Below are 19,591 nucleotides of genomic sequence, written 5' to 3'. Positions count from 1 at the left end.
GCAATAAAATATCAAATCAAAATATGGTTTGTTTGCTTGTTTGTTTACTTGGAAATCAAGTTAAAAGCTTTGGAATTATTAGATAAAAATGGTTCACTTTGAAAATCTGAGTCAATCGTTCATGAGACATTGCAAACGATTTTCAAAGTTTTGATAATAACCAGGATTTTTTAGTCTGGTTTCTTCTTGGTTTCTAAGTTCTTCCACAAAAAAAAAAAAAAAAAAAAAAAAAGCTAGATCTCTAAATTACAGATAATGGATCATTATTTTAGTTTTTAATAGGAGAAATCTTGAATATTCAATATATGCATCAAACTCTAAACCACTGCCCTGAAGTAAAGAATGGCGACAAGAATGATAGAGTAGATTCTTAGAAATTTCTCATTCAGAGAAATAATTATTATTTGCATCAGATATGAGACAAAGCCAGCGTCATAGTTCTTCAAAATAACAGGAATACTATAAAAACCTCAAAAACTGGAAACTACAGAAATAGGGCACATGAGCTGAAGACAATAGTTTGCCTTTTTTTTTTTTTTTTTTTTTTTTTTTTTTGGAGAGGGTGGTTTATTGTATAGAGAGGCTGATTGTAGAGAGCAAAGATTGTACTAACACAGGTAGGGTGAGGGAGACCCAGAGGCCAGAGCTGGAGGATGGAGGGGTAGCACCCAGTCATCCAGGCAGTGGGCAGGGACAGAGAAGATTGAACAGCTCCCTCCCCACCCTTCTGTCCCACCCCCATACTGGATAACAGGGAGTCAGGCTATATCCTAACCACCAGGGAGTATAAACAGAAGACTCTCAGCAACCCGTCCCAAACCCCTAAAATGCATGAAGCTCCCCAATCTGGCTTCATTTGACACCAAACGAAGCAGTGGCTATAAAGCATAATGAGAAGTGTATCATTTAGGAAAGGATGGGTGTGTTGTTGAAACAAAGGATCCCCAAATCTCATTAGCTTTCAACAACAAAAACAAAAAGTATAATTTCCCTCTCACTATACTTTCTATGGCTGACCTGAGGTGGTAATTATTGTCAATCTCATGGCAAGGATAAAAGGGAACATAGGCAGGTTACCTGCTGGCTTCTAAAACTTCTACTTAGAAGTAAAATGTCCCTTCCACTCATGTTCCATTTGCTAAAATGCTCAAGGATAATCTTATGTCAATGAGGAGGGGAAGTATAATACTTCCACAGAAATGAACAGGAATAAGATTATAAATAATAAATATATAGTATAATCTCTTCTACTTACACATGACCTTTCACTACTTTTTCTTCTTCTTTGTGAAATATGATCAACAATACCCCTCAATGAGACAAACCAAAAGCCTGTCCATTACCTCAAGGTAATTTTTCTTTTTAAGATTTTATTTATTTATTCATGAGAGCCACAGAGAGAGAGAGAGAGAGAGAGAGAGAGAGAGGCAGAGACACAGGCAGAGGGAGAAGCAGGCTCCATGCAGGGAGCCTGATGCGGGACCCAATCCTGGGACTCCAGGATCATGCCCTGGACCCTTTGGGCGCTCAACCACTGAGCAACCCAGACGTCCTCATGGTAATTTCTATGTCAAGTTTCATGTATTATTTTGTTCTAGATAGCTATGAAGTGAAAAGATAGGAACTGCTCCCTGCCCTCCAACAGTCTGTTAGTAGAACCAGGATGAAATAATGACAATAAATACCCCAACACGGGATGAGGAAGAATGGGAATTCCACAGCTGACACTAGTCCAGGAAAATTCTGAAATCTTGCTAGAAAGACATTGAAAACATTCCTACCTTAGGGTGAGGAATTATCATGGCATCTCTTCCCTGAGACTAGCTTCCTGGTTCATATTCTTCCATTTTCCCTTAGTTTGTTCTGATAGAGTATTTCCTTTTCTAGTACCCTTTTTGATGACATTTAAAGAGGTCAGAGGGAAGTGAAAGATATAAAAGACAGGATTGTGACACATGAGAAAGAAAAGTAACATGGACATAATCAAGAGTTTAAGAGATCTAATAATGGTGCCATAGAAGATAGGCAAATGAAAGCCAACACATACATTCATTTTTGAAATTTCCAGTAAAGACAAGATATATTTAAATAGAACAATATTAAGACATATTTCAAACCCAAATTCTAAACTGAAAAGTTTGACTATACCTATGGAAATTTCATATCTTATACTTGGAAATGTGAAAATAAAATGTGCAATATTGAGATGTTTCCTAGTAAGGTTGCTTTACTTCAAAGAGATGTGTTGAATTCACTGATCTGACTGGCACACAAAGAAAGATGGTAGCTGCTTCCTGTTCTGTTACCTCAGTTTGGTCTTTATAGATTTTCAGTTCTTTGAAATCTATTAAAACAATCCTCCATAATAAATAATCTTTGCTAATATAATTGGTGTTTTTTTGTTTGTTTGTTTGTTTTCCTGACTGATATGCTAGGCTAAATTGTAACTGACATTAAATAGTTTTGTTCTGTTTTTTCCATAAAATAATATATGGTACCCATATTTTCTCCAACTACATACTTTTTCAGGGTTAAGTATATTGAGAATTTATTGCATAAGGGCCAAAATATAGTACAAAAGGTAAATATTTACCATCATTTACCTTTTTTTACTTCTCCGTGAGGGGAAGTATTTATGTCAGCTTGCTAATTACTTTATTCCAGCTTGTAGTACAATGAATGATATATAGTGCATGCTCCATAATGTATTGACTGAATAAATTTTTCAACATCCATTTAAAAAATTTTAAGTACAAATGAAAATGAGTAATAGTGGGAAAATAACTGTGATTTTTAAATGTAGAAATTTATTGTCTCATAATATTTGCTCTTCGTAGATGCAGAAATAGATCTTTATATAGCCGTATTCCTTCGGCTATATATGTGTATGGTCATATATTTTTTCCTGAGGATAGTTTCATCAAATTTTCAAATGGTTCCATCATCCTTAAAGTTTAAAAGTCAGTGCCATGGAGGTTAAGTTCCTCTGCCAATAGCAGGACTGCTAATGGCAGAACCAAGAATAGTTCACAGAACTTCTGACACAAAGCACAGATTCCTACCTTTTACCCAACATACCTTCTTATGAAACTGTCTACTACACATAGGGTTAATCCCTTCTCTCATTTGCTTCAGCAGCATGCTGCTGACCTATTTTATAGAACTTATTACTTTGTATTGTAATTTTTATAAGTGGTTCCCACACAAGTATATGCATTAGTATTTTAACACAGTATTTGGTACCATTCTCAGATATATTCAGAGATCAAAATGGTCTACTAAACAAATGTGTAAATATGAAATTAAGCAAAAGTTGCACTTAAGGGAAATGAGACCACACTTTAGAAAAGATGACTAAGCACTAATAAAGATTCTAAAATGAAAAAAAAAAAAAAACAAGTTATATGACTTCTGGGTTCTGCTCCCATATACAAGAAACCTGGGAGTCACCATTCTGTCCTAATAAGGAGAAAGCTATCCCAATTGAAAAATCAATAATTCTTCAAAGATCCACAAGAGAAGTTAGATTACAGGACAAATTGTTTCCCCTCAAATTTGAGACACCTACACACAAATACAGATAATGACAACTTATTGGAGCACAAACCTAAGAGTTGAAACTTGCACAGGAACCAGTAGGTGGTAAGGAAATTGAATTGTAATCGACAAATTACTAATGGCCCACTCTGGATACCTCTGAGATATAGAAACTCAACCTCACACAGAGTTATCAGGGGCACTGATGCTTTTATGATGTTTTATTCTTGGAGCTCTACTATGTTTTCACAGTGAATATTGGAGCAAAATTCCCTCATACTTCTGCCAGGGGGTGGCAGGAAAAACATTTTGAAATATATCATAGCATTCCGATCTTCATAACAATGTACGTCTTCAGGAGCACATTCTGACCTGCTGGGTTTTTTTGTTGTTTTTGGTTTTGTTTATGTTTTTCATAGCTCACCAGACCTTGGGAAGAGGAAATGGCCACCTGTAGACAGATTTAGCCTTCCATTTGGAAGTGGTAAATATCCAACTCTGGCCCACTCTAGCTATACCATCTCATCCACAAAGAGGAAAATAGCAATGGTAAAAATTGACTAACATGTGAAGTTAACAGTCCAGAGGCAAAGACTCACTAAAAGACTAAAATCTAATTATAGGACTATAGAATGCTTCTTTCCCCTGACCTTTATGAACACATTACCAAAGGCCTATTTTCAAGCAGTTTGTTTTACCTAATATATCATACATGTCTGTTGAGAAAAATGTTACATTATAAACTAAAAGGCAAATACATACTCTGAAGAGACAGAGCAAGCATCAGAACCAAATTCAGATATGGCAAGGATATTAGAATTATCAGACTGGAAGTTTAAAACAGTTATGATTTATATGCTAAGGGTTCTAATGGATAAAGTGCACCACATGCAAGAACAGATAGGCAATGTAAGCAGACAGATGGAACCTAAGGAAGAATGAAAAATGAATACTGGAATTTGTAAAACTCTCTAACAGAAATTAATTATGTCTTTGGTGAACTTATAAGTTGACTCAGCATGGTGGAAAACAGAATTTCTGAATTTGATGACATCTCAATGGAAACCTTCAAAACTGAAAAGCAAAGAGAGCAGAAAATAAAACAAAACAAAATAAAGGAGAAGACATTATTTAAGAACAATGAGAAACTTGTTCATAATTTGAAGGACCAGGCCCAGACAGGATCATAGATGATTATAGCCAAACATTTAAGGAAGAAATTATACAAATTTTCTGCAATCTCTTTCAAAGGATAGAGCAGAGGGAAAATTTCCTAACTCATTCTATGAGGCCAGAATTACCCTGACATCAAAACTAAACAAAGACATCACAAGGAAAATAGTAATTCCAAACCAATATCTTTCATGAACGTGGATGTAAAAAGCCTCAATAAAGTATTAGCATGTCAAAACCAGAAACGTATTAAAAGAATTACATACCATGACCCAAAGGACTTTATCCCAGATATGCAAGAATGCTTCAACTTTTGAAAACCAATTAATGTAATGCATCATATAGTAAAAAATAAAAAAAAAAACATGATATCAACAGATGCAGAAAAAGCATTTGACAAAATCCAACATTCATTCAAGATAAAAGGCAAACTATGGAGACAATAAAAAAGATCAATAGTGCCAGGATTTAGGTGAAGGGAAAGATGAAAAAGCAGGGTATCCATCTTTTTTTCAGACAGTGAAATTATCATGAATGATATTACAATGATGAACACATGCCATTACCCATTTTTACAAACCCATGGAATGTACAACACCAACAGTGAACCCTAATAAACTATGGAATTTGGATAATAATGATGTGATAATCATCAGTTGTAACAAATATTTTATTCCGCTAAGGGATGTTGACAATGGAAGAAGGCTATGCATGTGTGAGGTTAGTGGATATATGACAAATTCCTATACCTTCTGCTATAGTATATAGAATATATAGTGTATAGTCTATGCTATAGGATCTAAGCAGCAAATCTCATATCTCATACATGTATTATCTTGTATAATAGTCTATAAAAATGCCCTCGATACTTATACTTAGAAGCAAAATTTCTACCATTTTTTCCTATCATGTTTATTAACAATCCTTAATAAAACTGTAACTATTTGGGGATCCCTGGGTGACTCAGCAGTTTAGCGCCTGCCATCGGCCCATGGTGTGATCCTGGAGTCCCAGGATCGAGTCCCACATTGGGCTCCCTGCATGGAGCCTGCTTCTGCCTCTGCCTGTGTCTCTGGCTCTCTCTCTCTCTCTCTCTCTCTCTCTCTCATGAATAAATAAATAAAATCTTAAAAAAAAAAAAAACTAACTCTTCATACCATTTATTGTAAAAATGTAAAGATTTGTTGGAGAATTTCTTTCAAAAAAATTATGTTCCTTCTAAAGTATATGCCATCTTGGAATTATGTTCACATACTTTTTCCATAATGAACATACCAAATAAGAATCCAGGAAAGGTAAAGGTAATTAAATCATTTCCCACTTTACATCCTGGTTCAATAGGACATCAATAGGATTACTACAACTTAGTGTCAAACCTTCCAGCTGATAAACAACAGCATGTAATTGCCAACACAACACATGTAATCTACCATCACTCAATTTTATTTCACAATTTTCTGTCAACACATCCTACTTCCCTCCAATTTTTATCTGAAGCAATAGAAATGGAAGTATCTATTTTTCTCATAATCTCAAGAAACTATATTATAAGATATTTTAAGTCTACTAACAGAAGATAACAAAATAACAGTATTTTGAGGATTTTCAATTTTTCTCATTATAGTGCAGCTAGTGATTGACATCAAACTTTGTCAGTCAAAAATCAGTCACTGAATACACTTCACAATAGACAACTACCTATGTCTCACTTTGCACCAAAGTCAGTGTATAATTGATCCACTCAGCAACTCATACTTTAAAAGGGAAAATTAAAAGTATAATTTGATACTTCTCTCTACTTCAAAGTCTTTGTTGTATTAAAGAGCTGTCTTTAAACTTAATATTTACCAAGTCACTTTGCTTCAGAACTTGTGGAAAGGAAATCACCTACTTATCCCCACCTTAAAAGGTTCAAAGAGTCTTCTGATTAATTCAATAAATTTGTATTGAGCCTCTCATATATATCAGTTATTGTACAAGGTGCTGGACATTTGTATAATGTTGAACAAAATAGGAGCTGTTCGCGCCCCTTGGAACTTTCTGTGATACGCCTTGTTAAAATAATCATACTAACATGTATGTGCTAAAATGACAAATAGAAGTGTGGCAGTGACACAAAAAGAAAGGCATTTTGTGCTATGAAAAGTTAAAGTATGTATTCATGCAATAAAATGCTCATTGAGCACCTTTAGATGTCACTTACTATGTTAATTACTAAGAATCAGCCAGCAATAGACTTAAATTCTCTGCCCTCTTGGAATTTCTATTCTAGTGATGGAAATACAAAAACAAATAAGGCAATAAATATATACTATGCAGAGGTTGGTGAGTGGTATAGAAGACAATAAGCAGAGGAAGACAGCTAAGGAGTTAGGTTGTCAGAGAATTTTTTTGAGAAAAGGGGCCATTTGCTCTATAAGCATTTCCAGCTTTCTTTTTATAGTTCAGTCAATCCTGAATAAGAGTTCCATTCCAACTGAATCTGCTAATACACCATTTGGTACACCCTGAATACTGGCCTTGGCTCCATTCACTTTCCCTTTTTTTTTTTTTTTTGCATTAACATAATTTTGAAAAGTCCTTTTGGTTTCAGCATGTTTGCACAGTGTTGGTATAACTTCTATTTATACTTTGAGACCTACTTTAAGTAACTATTTGAAGTACCTTTATTCTTCAAGCACATTTATTATAATAGGATGCAGAGAAAAGTTACTAAAACAACACGACCCAGAAATGCAATTGCTAAAGAACATTATTTTAATGACATGTAGTAATCCCTGATGAGTTTTTGGTTTCCGGTCAACATAGTAAGTAGACTGTTCTGCTAATTACAAGATATGGCTGCCAAGGGTGATTGTCTTCATTTACAACAGGCATGAAGAAAAGGTGAGGTGTGAGAAAGTAGGATAAGTGTCATTTAAGCAAAGAAACAGGGGTCACTTACTGTCACACTAAACCAGTGAAACCCCATGACCACTCATTGCCTTAAATAAGCTTATATTCCTATAATAAAAGGAAAAATGGATTTGGTTGGGCAAATTAGTCTCCCTCATAGTGAGAACTTTAGAATTTAGCCTTCCAATGTTCCCATAGAGGAGAATGGAAATGGAATTCGAGAGTGTCAAGTATCTGACCTAATTATTCTCTGGGAGTGGAAATAGTAAAATGATATATTTATCAAGGACGCCTGGGTGGCTCAGTGGTTGAGCATCTGCCTTTAGCTCAAGGCTTGATCCCGGGGTCCTGGGATCGAGTCCCACGTCAGGCTCCCTGCATGGAGCCTGCTTCTCCTTCTGCCTGTCTCTCTGCTTCTCTTTCTGGGTCTCTCATGAATAAATAAATAAAATCTTAAAAAAAAAAAAGAGTGTGTCAAAAGAAAGTATCTGACTTAATCATTCCCTGGTAGTGGAAATAGCAAAATTATGTATTTATGAAAAGAAGTTAGAACTAGAATCAATAGAAATTATGGAGCAATTGTATGTAGAGGCTGAGAGAGCTCAGGAAATAAGACAAAGTCTAATAACCTAACAGTTTAAAATTAGAAGGGTAATGCTATAGCTACCAGAATCTTAGTCCACTGGTTCTCAAATACTCTGGTCACAAGACCCTTATACACTCTTAAAAATCATTGAGGATCCTCCCGAAATAGCTTTTGGTTATTTGGTTGTAGCTATTGACACTTACTATATTGGGTTGTACAACTATGAATTATATATACATGCATATTTATTAATTTATAAGTATCAACATTTCTTGTTAGTATACTTAATGGAAAATAACTGCTTTTACCAAAACAAAAACTAGGTGAGGAGAGTGGTACTGTTTCAAATATTTATCTATTTCTTTGGCCTGATTTAACAGAAGATAACTGCTTTCTTGCTTCAGATTCTATATTTAATCCCTTACACTCACACATGTTATGTAGCCTCTGGCAAACTCTACTGCACACTTTGAGATAATGAAAGTGAAAAAGGTAAATCCTATCCTACCACTATTATGAAAAAAAAAAATAGTTTTGACCTTGCAGATCCACTGAAGTGTCTCATCTTGCTCAAAAGCTCTTGGACCACACATTAATACCACTATCCTGGCCCAGAATTGACCAATATCTAATTGGTAGACTACTCGGAAAACTGTGGAACTGATTTTCTTTCTTTACTTCTTGCATTCCTATAATCCATCTTCTCTGTAGAACCAAAGAGATCTTCTGATAGAGACCAAAATAGTTACTTGATTCTGCCTTATAAGCCTAAAACTCTGCAATAATTTATCTCCAAGACTTATGGCACTATGATAATTCAAAACATTCATAAGAACTTTTGACTTGATAGACCTTCAATAGCTAATTAAGAATGATTACAGATATTCTGTTTATGTTGTTCAATGTTTTTTATATTGATACTTCACAGATTTCTCTCTCCAACATTCAAGGCACAAAAATATTCATATATATTTTAAATTAAACCAGTCAATGTTGATATTCCAATAAGCTTACCCTTCACAAGAATTAATACTTTTATACTACCAAAGAATAAAACAAAATGGTCATTGAAACAACCGAAATGTCTCTTTCGTCATATAACAGCAAGTAATTATGAGTCATTGTCTTGGACACTGATGTGTTACTGTCAGTTTCAGATTGAATGGTATTTCCCAACCACAAAATATAACATATTAATATACAAAATGCTAGTGAGATTAGCAGTATAGTGCTCTAAGGAAAGAGTGGATTGGATGTCTAATGATTGGATGAGAAATATGAAGATGTAAATGACAATTATGCCTTTGCATCAAAGAGTACACTAAAAGATAAAGAATTAAAGTCAACAAATTGTCATCTATTCGTTACGATTGCTGAAAGCCATTGATTTCATCCCATGAAAATCAAGCTGGCTGACCCATAAAACAGAAGTGTCCAGGTATATCATCTAGATGCCATATGGCGAGTATACTATTCCACAGGCATTGGAAAATCAATATTTGAAACTTGGTTCCATGTCAAGGAACTAGGAATGAAAGTACTATTCATATATTTGGCCATAAATATTGGGATTACTCAAGAATACTTAGAAAGCAAAAAGAATGTGTGTCCCAAACAAATGTGATTTACACAAAGCTAATTACATTGTCATGCTTATAAAAATAATGAGAATGGCCTCATATAATTTTAGTGTACACAAATATTTTTCTACATTTTTTGCTGAAACTTAAACACTGTTCTCTGAAACTCTAAACCACCATCATGAGAAATATTTGCCTTTGAATAAGTTAGAAATATTTTGAATAAAAATTCAGGTGAAGAGCAATATTTAAACCTCTTTATTTATGCAACACAAGTTTATTGAGCTCCTACATATCATATCAGCAGTACGATAAGCTCTATAGAGACTGAACTAAAAGAACCAGTATTTTTTAGCCTTATGGTGCAGTAATATTAATATTTCGTTATTGTTGTAATTATCCTGATTAATCAGTTCAGTAGTTCACTGAGCCTGAGTGGCTCAGTGGTTTAAAGTCTGCCTTGGGCCCAGGGCATGGTCCTGGAGTCTCCAGATGGAGTCCCTGGATCACAAGTCCCACATTGGGCTCCCTGCATGGAGCCTGCTTCTCCCTCTTCCTATGTCTCTGCCTCTCTCTCTCTCTCTGTGTCTTTCATGAATAAATAAATAAAACCTTTAAAAAATTAGTTCAGTAATAGTAAAATGTTTTTATATTTTATCAGTTGAATTAAAGTATGTTCTTTGTATTTTCTATAATTTGCGATGATTAATAAAAGTGAAGAATCAATGCCTTGTTTTTCTTTTTTTTTTTTTTTAATGCCTTGTTTTTCATATAAGAAACATTACTCAAATAATCCAAATGACTAGCCACAACCAGTTATTAGGGAAGAACAATAATTCAGTATCAGCATACATACATAGAGTGAGTGTAGGCTGTGCCTACTTAGATCTTTACACTCTATAATAATGTGAAATATTTATAAGCACATAGAAAATACTTTACTTATACTAATAAATTACCCATTTTAATGTCTGCAGGATCTTTAGTGGCATTTCTCCTATCATTCCTGATATTTAAAATTTGTATCCTTTTCCCTCAATCAATCAGACAGGAACCTTATCAATTTTATTGATCTCGAGTAACAACTTCTGGTCCCATTAATTTTTTAAAAATTTCTATCTGATGACTTATGCTTGTTATTGTTTCCTTTCTTCTGTTTATTTTAGACTTAATTTGTTTTGGGTTGTTCTTTTTTTCATTTACAATGGAAGCATTAGTCATTGATTCAAGACCTTTATTCTTTTCCAACATAAGTGTAGAAGGCTATGAAGTTAGTTCCCTTTTAACACTGCTTTAATAGCAGCCCATAAATACGATCTTTTGGCTCAGTTTAAAATACAGTACTTTTTTTAGTTTTGCTTTTGATGTTTCCATTTTTTAATGGTTATAGATTTATTCAGTTTATTTCTCAAAGAGTGAGCTTTGGTAACCCGTAGCTTTCAAGGAAATTGTCTATTTTATTTGTTGTGAAATGCATTGTCATGTTAGCTACTGTCACTGCCCAGCAAATAATTTTAAACCCAGCAACTTAAAAACAACAAACCTTCATTATCCCACAGAATTTCTTAGGGTCAGGAATCTACAAGTTGCTTAGCTGAATTCCGCTGGCTCAGTGTCCTTCATGTCGTTGCAGTCGGGCTGTCAGATGAGGCTACAAATCATATCAGGGCTCAAATGAGCAGGAGAATCTGCTCACACACTGTTTTGCTAGCAAAGCCTGATTTCTCATTAATCAGAAATCTCTGTTAGTCAGAAACCTCTGTCTCTTATGTAGGCCTTTCCAAAGTCTGCCTAATTGTGATGGTCTCTCTCATAAGGGACAAAGGAAGAGAGAGGGAGATTTGAAAAGACATAATCTACACTGTTTTATAATCCATTCTTGTTAGTGACATACATCTCCTCTACCATATGCTATTGGTTACACAGATTAATTCTGGATAACAATATGTACCTTTAACTTATCATTGTACACTTAATATGAATATTGTTCCACTCCATATAAGTTTAAGAACATTAACAACATTTCCTTCAGACTGAAGAGTTCATTTGAGGTTTTTTTTTTTTTTTTGTATGTTTGTTTTTGCAATTTTACTGACAACAAATTCATCTTTGGATTAAGATTATCAGAAAATGTGCTTGTTTTTCCTGCTCTTAAATAACATTCTTGCTGGATATTGATTTCTAGATTGGCAGTGATTTTTGTAACTGTTTTCATCACTTTAAGGATTCTGTTTCTTTGTCTCTTGGCCTCCGTTTCTGAGGCGATTCATCATTTATTTGTATACCTTCTCTATGTAATGTGACTTTTTTCCTCTGACTACTTTTAAGTTTTCTCTCTATCCTTGGCTTTTAAGGTTATCTATGATGTGTGGTTATTGTTTGTGTCCTACTTCGATTTAATTGCATTTCAGAAAACCACATTGATGTTTTTCACCAATTTTGAAAATGTGCAGCTGTTGGATTTTCAAACATTAGTGCAAGATATTCTTCAGTGATCTTTTTCTTCAATCTGATGCAGCTATCAAACCTATCTAAATAACTACTCCTTTTCAGATATTTTACTTAATTTCAATTTTTTATTATTTATTTATATTTGTTTCATTTTCTTTTCTGAAATTTGTTATCTGTCCACATACTATATCAATGTTTTCCTTAAGAGCTTTGAACATATTTAAAATACCTCTTTTAAAGTCCTTAACCTAATAAAGGGGAAAGGAGAAAAATGAGCAGGAAATATCAGAAAGGGAGACAAAACATGAGAGACTCCTAACTCTGGGAGGTGGGTGCGGGGTGGGGGTGACTGGGTGGCAGGCACTGTGGGGGGAAATGGATGGGATGAGCACTGGGTGTTATTCTATATGTTGGCAAATTGAACACCAATAAAAAATAAATTTTTTTAAAAAATTAAAAAAAATAAAGTCCCTTGACCACTGAGCCCAACACATATCAACTTAAAAACAAAACAATACAAAACAAAAAACCTTTTTTATGTCACCTTCTTCTGCTTCACATGACATAAATTTTGTTTTATTCTATACATCTGCATGATACCTTGAAGAGATTTTTAATTATATTCAATAGCTTTGTTCTGGCAGACAACTAATGGTAGATCATATTTGTCCTTTCACACTTATTGTTTGATAGAGTTGATATATTTTTAACTTTGCCTTAGACTCAGGGTATGTCATATGTTGGAGGGTAGAGCCCTTACGGCCTGTCTTTCCATTCAGGTTTCTGAACTAAATAAATTCCCCAGTGAAGTATGCCCACCCTGGTTGAGCCACAATTCCAACAACCTTCAGATCTGCTTAATGTGTAATACCTCTCTTCAGTGTTAGGTGCCACCACAGCTACTCTCCACTAAGTTTTATGGAAATTCACCCTGCATATGCACAGATCAGCCTTGCAACAGGGCCTTGTAGATTGTTGAGTCCTCTTTTCTGCTCAGATCTTTCTTTTAGGCCCTCCATAAATTCAAGCTGCATAAGCAGCACCGAATGCTGATTCCTACCTTCTCTACTCATAGTGCTTTGTCTTGCTTGCACCCCACTTGCATGGGCCCCAGTCTAGAGTATGACCTAAGGCAAGGAGCTAGGATAAATATAGAACTCACATTTTATGTTTTTTTTTTTTTTCCATCAAGGATTATAGTTCTTCACTGTCTGTTGCTTAATGCTTATAATAAAATACTTGAAAGTAGTTGTCTCTTATATTTTGATCAGACACACAACTATTTATAGTGGAGAGCTGGTTCAATATAGTTATTTTACCATGCTCTAGATGGCAATGAATGAGTAATTTAATGAAGTTTAGGATAACAAATGGATGCAATACAATTTCTTTTTATTTTTTTAATATTTATTTATTTATTTATTTTAGGGAGTGGAGAGTGATAAAGGAAGAGAGAATCTTAAGCAGATTCTGTGCTGAGTGGGAAGTCAGTTGTGGGGCTCAACCTGAGCTGAATCCAGGAGTTGGCTGATTAATCAACCAGCCACCCAGGTTTCCCAGATATAATATAATTTTAGTGCATATTTGTTGACCAATTAGATGAATAAATGTATTACTCATAGACAAACATGATCTACTGTTAAAATAATGCACAAAGATCCTGAAGCCATCAATTTTATGAACTTCTGGTCCAATTCCTACATAATATGCATTTCTCCAAAGATTCACATGGTCAAATTGTTCTCCAATATAAGTTATCGAATTTGGTTGTTATGTAATAACTTCCAACCAAAAATCATAATTTTCAAATTAATGCTTTCTAGAATACCTATGAAAGGATGGATTTTCCTTTTTAGATATTATAAAAAACAAAAATAACTAAATATATAAATATATATCATGGGCAGTCCCGGTGGCGCAGCGGTTTAGCACCACCTGCAGCCCAGGGCATAATCCTGGAGACCCGGGATCGAGTCCCACGTCCGGCTTCCTGGATGGAGCCTGCTTCTCCCTCTGCCTGTGTCTCTGCCTCTCTCTCTCTCTCTGTGTGTCTCTATGAATAAATAAACAAATCTTTTTAAAAAAATAAATAAAATAAATATATATTATAAAAAACAAAAAGGAACCTATTCACTTCCTCTTAGATTTACTCGTAAGAATATATTGAAGGTAAAAAAAAACAGCCATTACACCTTTCAGTTATTTTTAGAAATTTCAAAAATCTATTCTTTAAGTAAAACAGTATGAAAATAATTTAATTTTGTGTCCCATTTGTTAAAAATAATAAAATTTCAGTTTACCATCTTAAGCCATAATATTTGCAGTTCAACTGATTAAAACTGCCATTTTTTTGTAAATAAGACAATTTGGTGATTTTATGAGCAATGGATTTAATGATATTTGATTTAATGATATTGATCTCTTTCTTTATTTCTTGAATTAATTGTATTTTTCTGTAGTAAACTTTATGTGTCATGATTACGGAGATCTAAGAAAATGTAGAATGGACATTAAATGTTCATCCCTAATTAATAATTAAGGCACAACAGAGGAAACAAGACAATTTATTCTGACAGGCAATATTACCTATCTCCCAGATCACTTTGTTCTGTCAGAAGAATCTCAGTCCCAATGACTTTATTTCAAATGTATTGCTTTTGAAATAACAGCAGGGACTTGTGGGCTTCTCAGCATCTCTTGTTTACCATCTAGTGTCATGCTTAATGATCAACATTAAAGTTATGGCTTCCAAATCACCTTAATTAGGGTTGCAGAAGCTTTAAAAAGTTCCTTTCAAACAGCTCAGATCATCAAATTAGATTGCCCTCGTATATTGTGATTATATAAGGTCTCATAGTGAAACATCATAAAAACATTTCCAATCAGACATCCTGCAGTTCCTTTTCAAGATACATTTTCCCATCCACAGCTCTTCCATGAGTGCATTGTGTCCTTTCTCCACTCTCCAAGCTTATAGTTGATTGGATCAGAACAGGGCACCTGAACCGAGTAGCATAATGCTTAGGTTAACCCAGGGCTATGGAACAGGTCAGCTACATACCGCTGTGCCAAAACTGTAACAATCTACTTTAACTGAATTCTCCTTCCGTTTTTTAAAAAGATTTTATTTATTTATTTGAAAGAGAGAGAGAACAAGCACAAGCAAGGGGGCGGGGCACAAAGGGGAGGGAGAAGAACGTTCCTCAATGTGGAGCAGGATCCCAGGACCCTGGGATCATGACCTGAGCCAAAGGCAGACACTTAACCTACTGAGCCACGCCTGTGCTCCATTATTCAACTCTTTGAATTGTGGATTAGGAAATGTTTTTTTGCATAAGTAGTCTGATATATTTTTTCTAAGTAAACTCACTGAAATATGACATATACAGGAAAATATAGGAATCATATGTTTGCAGCTTGTTAAAGTTTCACAAATTGAACCAACCTATGTTACCGCCACCAGAATTATGAACTTGAATATCTTCAGCACTCAAGAATTTTCCTTATGGTATTTCCAGTCACTCACAACTCACTAGGAAATCACTATCCCTACGTCTATCACTGTACAATATTTTTTCTCTGTTTCTAAAGTTGTTTTGAATAAATAAAATCATATATTATTTACCTGCTTTAACCTAACATCTTTTGCTTAATTTGCTGTTTTTAAGATGCATCCATGTTGTTGAGAAAAGTCTATACTCAAGGTGTTGTAAGGGCAGCATTACTTCTAAAGGTTTAAAGGAAAAATGATTTTCTTGCCTTTTCTGGCTTATAGAGGCTGCCTGCATTTCTTGGATCATGGCCCCTTTTTTATATCATTCCAATTTTTTGTCCCATCATCTTCTACTTCTTACTTTGAGTTTTCCTGCCTTCCTCTTATAAAGACTTTTGTGGTTACATTGGGGTCTACTCAGATAATACAAAATAATCTCCCTATTTCAAAGCCATTAATCACATCTGAAAAATCCCATTTGCCATGAGATAATATATCAAAGGTTCTGAGAGTTAGGACACAGAAATTACTCTGCCAACCACAATGATGAAGAAAAGAGTAGAAGTCTAGATTTTAGTTCCAAATGTTTTTTTGTTGTTTTTGTTTTGTTTTGTTTGGGATTTTTTTTGTTTTTGTTTTTGTTCCAAATGGCTTGAAGACTATTAGGATATGAGCATTAGAAGCAATTTTGTGGTGTGGCCTGGGCTGCCATTACTTTTTCTTTTTTTTTCTTTTCTTTTCTTTTCTTTTCTTTCTTTCTTTCTTTCTTTTTTTTTTTTTTTTTGAACACAAGAAGTGAGGATTTTTCTACCACCCTGTGTATATGTATACATGTGTGACTATTAGCTCTACAGTGTTCTAGTTGTCTTTGGTGGGTCTCACAAATTTCTTAGGATGACCAACTTATTTAATACCCCATGAACTAAAAGATATAAATTGAGACCAAGTAACAGAAATAAAGACTGTCGGGATCCCTGGGTGGTGCAGCGGTTTGGCGCCTGCCTTTGGCCCAGGGAGCGATCCTGGAGACCCGGGATAGAGTCCCACGTCAGGGTCCCGGTGCATGGAGCCTGCTTCTCCCTCTGCCTGTGTCTTTGCCTCTCTCTCTCTCTCTCTCTGTGTGACTATCGTATAAAAAAATAAAATAAAATAAAATAAAATAAAATAAAATAAAATAAAATAAAATAAAATAAAAAATAAATAAAGACTGTCAGATTTATTAAGTCACTTTTAGAAATAATGTATTAGGGATGTAAAAGTCCAAGTGCTAAGATATTTCTTTATAGCTACACTTAGTTCTTAGGCTCATGACTCTTTACTATAAAACTTTTTTGTGAATAGTTTATAGCTACAATAAAATTATACCTCAAAGCAATTAATTAATATGCATGACCTTGAGAAATTTGGGGGGAAAAACAAAATGTGTCTAAAAAATAACAAAGTTTAGATTGATTTTTAAAATGCATATTTGATCTCTATAATAAAATGTTCTTTGCCACATGAGTATGTTTATAATATTTAAAAACCTAACTTAGATTCAATAATTCTATATTGGTAATATGTCACTGTGTTTTGTCTTCCAGTTTGATTTGTTTTAGTTGTTATTAGTGAATTAGATTTAAGATTAAAGGTATTCAGTTGTTTGTACATGCAGTTAGATGAGGCAAATGAAGGACATTCTCAAAGCATTTGTTTTATCATATATATTTCATCTTTAATAACAATTTAATACCCTTCTTATATCATTTCATGGAATGCTACTTCATGACAAATTTAATTTTCATAAAAAATATATATATATGAAAAGCAAAATAGAATTGTGGTTATCCACAGTTATATTTGTATCTATCTATCTATATATTTATATAAAATTCCTTATATCTGAGAATTAGTGTGTCCTCAGTAAACCATTCTTATCTTACTATTTCTTTCTAAGAAGGTGGCACGCTTCCTTGGAGCTTCTGGCTTACTACCAGAAGGAATCTATTCATATATTTTCAGTTCTAAATCTGTAGTAAAAGATGTCAAGATGAGCTCTCAAGCAATTATATATTAAAATTATCTCACATTTTAGTACGTTAATTGCCATATTAAAATGTGATATTGATCTAATATTTTAGATACTTATACTTAGTGAATTCAGTTAGCAAATTCAAGAAATATGTCAGGTTTTAGATGAAAGTTATTATGTTTTATTCAGTCTTTATAGAGTGCTAATGTAACAAGGGTTTATTTAATATCTATTTCTGTGCACTTCACCAAATGTTGGTTAAGTGGGAAAAACTATTATACTATGCAATTTATCTTAAACAGGGACTTCAACTCTAATACTTCTATCAGAAGAGTTTGGGGTACACTGAAGGAAGTTTTGGAAGACAGTATCACCAATGTACACCAATATTCAGGTTTTATTTCCCCTTCTATGCACAAATATATAATCTACTCCAGTTTCCACTTCCAGTGTAACCACCTAAGTTTCTAACAGGCCAACATTCTTGCAGATTAGAACCATGAACTCTGTACAATACACAACAAGCTACCTAAAGGATCTAGAAAGTGAATAAAGGTAGAAGATTCTAGAAGGAGGTAGAAACTTGGATGAAGAGACGAGCATGTGATATACTCCACCACGACCACCACGTCCTCCCTTTTTTATTTGCTATGCCTGTGGGAATGCTGCAGTCATCCATTTTTGTTGTTCTGTCCTGTTTTGTTTTGTTTTGTTTTGTTGTCTTTTGGGGATTTTTTGGCTGGCCAAAACTTTGATGGCTCACAGCCTTTTGACTTTGAAATGCAAGAGGCCAGTGATCAGGGCACCTATAGCCACTAAAATGATAGAATGAGATGAAAATAGTAGAAGATAATTGTAGAAAATGGAGAACAGAGACAGAAGCCAAATTTCTATGTACATGTGCAAATCTTTGGCTGGCCCCATTGCTACCACACATGGACAGACTATAAACAACCCAGATAAAGAGAAAGAAAAGAGAGAAGAAAAGTAATGAAAAGAAAAGAAAAGGAAGGGAAAGAAAAGGATGGGAAAAGAAGGACCAGACCAAGATGTGAGCTCCTGTAAAAGACAGAATTTTTAGTTTGTATACAACCAAGTTAATTGCCAGTTGAAGCAATAATACTAACACTCATGGAAGAAACTGAGTAGAATCTAAAGTATACACAACATAACATACAAGAACAATCCAAAATTGCTTGATATATGAAGAAATAGGAAAATGTAGCCCATTCTTAGAGAAAATAAAATCAATGGATACCAATCCTGATATTTTAGAATTATCAGAGAAAGAATTTAAAATAGCTGCTATAAGTATGCTTGATGAGATAAAGGAAAATTGCTTGTTTGGAACAAGAAGATAGAAAATATCAGCAGAGAAATTACACTTAAGAAAATGAAAAATGATAAAGTACCTGAGTGACTCAGTAGGTTAAGTGTTCAACACCTGGTTTCCCCTTACGTCATGATCTCAGGGTCCTAAGACCGAGCCCTGTGTAGGGCTCTGTGATCACTGGAGAGACTGCTCAGTAATTCTCTCTCACCCTCTCCCTTTTCCCTTCCCCACTCAAGTAAATAAATAAATCTTAAAAAAAAAGAAAAAATAATAATGGGGCACCTGGCTGCCTCAATAGGTATGTGCCTAACTCTTGATCTGGCTCAGGTCACGATCTTGGGTCATGAGACCGAGCCCCATTATGGGCTCACAATGGTTGTGGAGCCTGTTTAAGATTCTCTCTTCCTCTCCCTCTGCCCAACCCTCTACACCCAGCTTGAGCCTGTGCTCTCTTTTCTCTCTCTGAAAAAAGAACAAGATGGAAATTGTAGAACTGAATAATATAATATCTAGAATTTAAACATTTCTAGAC

The 19,591-nt window shown here is 34.4% G+C and overlaps 1 long non-coding RNA gene across 1 annotated transcript in view; it reads right to left on the bottom strand.

The window, feature by feature from the left end:
- The window catches only part of LOC144291071 (uncharacterized), a 36,895-nt gene extending 17,555 nt beyond the window's left edge, over positions 1-19,340 (bottom strand). The window contains exon 1 of the long non-coding RNA XR_013358481.1: positions 19,139-19,340. This is a non-coding gene — a long non-coding RNA (uncharacterized LOC144291071). The remainder of the gene's footprint in view (positions 1-19,138) is intronic.
- Between the last annotated feature and the right edge of the window lie 251 nt (positions 19,341-19,591).

This window comes from Canis aureus, chromosome 2, assembly GCF_053574225.1.
Source record: "Canis aureus isolate CA01 chromosome 2, VMU_Caureus_v.1.0, whole genome shotgun sequence".
NCBI classification, from domain to species: domain Eukaryota; kingdom Metazoa; phylum Chordata; class Mammalia; order Carnivora; family Canidae; genus Canis; species Canis aureus.
This window is presented reverse-complemented; position numbering and strand designations above follow the sequence as displayed.